We start from the raw sequence: 3,092 nt of genomic DNA, 5'->3' as shown, positions 1-3,092 counted from the left end.
TGTGGCCAGAAGACCCAGGTGGGCAGAGGAGGAGGAGGAAGACGGCGCTTCATTTTAAAACGCTTCTCTTTCCTTCTTTACCTTTTAAATAAAACTTAATGTACAAAATTATATATAAATATATATTTTAAAAATATGTAATTTAATAATATGATAATACAAATATGAAATTTATATAGATGCAAATAACTTAAATATAACATTCCTCAGGGGAGTGTGTGGAACCATATACAGCCACCTTGGGACCGCAAGGGAGAGTCCACCAGAGAAGTGAGGGCAGGAAACTCGGGCCAGCATCTCACCTGCCGCAAGCCTAGCCTTGGGTTGTTTGGGTTCATAAGCCAGCATGTGGCATTTTTGCTTATGCCTGTTTGGGTCAGGCTTTTTGTCACTTCCTCCAGAAGGGCCTGCCTGATGCCACAGCTGGTATGAGAGCTGGACTGAGTGCCCGGGGAGCAGTGTTTACGGATGTGACACCCAGAGGGTCAGGACCGGTCAGACCAGGATGGAGAAAGGCACCCGGAGAAAGAGCCTGACATCCACGGAGGTGTGGGAGCATTCCGAGGACTCCCATGGTTCACCTGTGAGCTTCACCTGTGAGGTGGGGTGGGCAAGGGCAGGGTGTGTGCACCACAGGTGCTATGTGATTAATGTGATTCATCTTGATCTCTCAGACGAAGTGACCAGAGTTTCACCTTAGCAGTGATCACAGGTGTGAGTAAAAAATGAGTTTCCTGCACCCCTTTGAGCATCCCTACCCAGGGTTCAGACCTCTGACACCTACCCCTTGGCTCCACGGCCCGGATGCCCCAAAAGGCAGTCACTCTTTGAGACCTGGCATCAGACAGGCCTGGGGCTCCTGTGATTGGGGAGAGTGAGCCTCCTCACCCTGGCCCCATGAGGGAGAAAGCTGCCGAGGAGAAAGGCCATGGGCGTGCTGGAACCCCTCCCGGTGGGCGTGTGTGTGCATGTGTGTGCCCTTGTGTGGGCGTGCTTGTGTGCATACACAGGATGCTAATTACCCTTTCTCAACGGAGCCCTCAGGAACATTCTCCAGTATTTACTCTTTTTCCAAAGTCATTACCTTATCTCAGGGGCCCTTCGGAGCCTTTGACCCAGAGCTGGGCGAGGCAGGAAAGGAAAGGATGAGGGCTGGGAGGAAAGGAATTTGCCCTTTGCTGTGTGTGGGCATGTGGGGGGGCGGCGGGGGGTAGCAGACTATGTCCCTCTGAACTGCCAATAGCTGGACCCGAGTCATGTTATTGTCCACCACATCCGCAGCGGGCCTTCTAGAAGAGGCCCCTAGTCACTTCCTCCCAGTCCATCTTCTACATCGAGGGTCCTCCTAAATGTCACTCCCCTGTGAATAGCCCTGATGGGCTGCCTGATGACTAAGACATATTCTTTCCTATGACATAGAAGGTCTTTTGTAGTTCCGGCCTGCTTACCTACCCTCATCTGCTCCCATTCCCCCCTCACTCTGGGCTCCAGGCAGGACGTCCCACGGCCATTCCCAGAAAGCACGTATTAGTTGCAATGGCTGCTGTAACGAAGAACCACAAACACTGTGGCTCAAAACAACACAGATTCATTATCATCCAGTCCTGGCAGTCAGAAGTCCAAAAATGGGTCTTAAGGGGCTAAAATCAAGGTGCCAGCGGGGCTGCGTCCCCTCCGGAGGTTCTACGGAGGAATCTGTTTTTTACCTTCTCCACCTTCAAAATGCCGCCTGGTTCCTTGGTCCGTGGCCCCTTCCTTCATCATCAAAGCCAGCAACGTATTTTCCAGTCGGTGCCGAGCCACGCGTATCTCTCGGAACAACTGGCACAAGCACCACGAGAGCAGGGGCAAGAGAAAGTCCTAACACAAGAAGCGAAAATACGAGCCGGGGCGCCCCACTGCCAACACGAAGACTGGCCCCCGCCACGGACAAACCCTCTGCGCACGGGAGGCAACAGGAAGTACCGCGCCTGGAGGCTGGAGGTGGGGAACCTCTCCTGGGGCTTCGAGCATCGTCCAAGCATCGTCCAAGCATCGTCCAAGCATCGTCCGCGCAAAACGAGCATTACCCATGTTGTCTACGATGCATCCCACAATGAACTGGTCTGCGCAGTGCTCACTAACAGCGCAGGGGACCCACAGAGGTAAGAGCCACACTGCGCACTGCCTCTGGGACACGAGAAGGGGCCAACCTGACTTCTGAGGAGATTGAAGAGATTTTAAACCGAAAACGATCAAAGAAAACTCAGAAGAAATATGATGAAAGGAAGAAGCACACCAAAATTGGCAGTCTTCTAGAGGAGCAGTTCCGGCAGGCCAGCTTCTCACTGGCATGGCTTCAAGACCAGGCCAATGTGGCTGAGCAGATGGCCATGTGCTAGAGGCTGGAGACCTGGAGGTCCACCTGAGGAGAATCAGGGCCCGGAAAGGCAAATTAGTCCTCCTCCTCTTGTCTCAGCTCCTGTAATAAAGGTGTTTATTATGGGTGGGAAAAAAGCCCGCAGTACAGCATATTTCAATCTTTCTTTCTGACCTCTGTTTCCATGGTCACGTCTTCTCTCTCTGAGTCCCACACTCCTGTCTCTCACTTGTAAGGGCCCTTGTGATTGCATTTAGGGCCAGCCCAGATAATCCAGGATAATCTCCCCATCTCGAGATCCTTAATTTAATTGCATCGGCAAAGTCCCCTTTGCCATGTAAGATTGCGCACTCCTAGGTTCCAGGGATTAAGATGGGGACTTAATTGGGGGCCATTATCACTCTGAGTTTCAGCATGTGCAGGGCCCTTGGCACTGTGATAGGCAGAATAATGGCTGGCCAAGAGGCCAAGTCAAGGCTCAGATTCAGGCCATGCTCTGCTCATCAAGCTGTGTGCACAGGCTCGGGCTGCACCTGCCCAGAGGTGGCACCTCTCTCTAATTCGCACAAAGGTACCGACCACAGGGGCCAGCAGAGGCCCTGTCTGGAACACCCACCTGCTTCCACCCCTTCCTCCACTGACGGGGAGCTACTCATTGTTAAAGACTCACCTCAGTCTAGAACATTTCCCTAACTTTCCCCTGATCTCCACCCACACTCCCAGTGGGTTAGTC

The 3,092-nt window shown here is 52.6% G+C and overlaps 1 pseudogene; it reads left to right on the top strand.

Annotated features, from left to right (window-relative positions):
- The first annotated feature begins 505 nt into the window (after window positions 1–505).
- LOC120621549 (40S ribosomal protein S8-like) lies at window positions 506–2,543 on the top strand (annotated as a pseudogene).
- The last annotated feature ends 549 nt before the right edge of the window (window positions 2,544–3,092 follow it).

This window comes from Pteropus medius, unplaced genomic scaffold, assembly GCF_902729225.1.
Source record: "Pteropus medius unplaced genomic scaffold, Ma_sr-lr_union100, whole genome shotgun sequence".
NCBI lineage: Eukaryota > Metazoa > Chordata > Mammalia > Chiroptera > Pteropodidae > Pteropus > Pteropus medius.
This window is presented reverse-complemented; position numbering and strand designations above follow the sequence as displayed.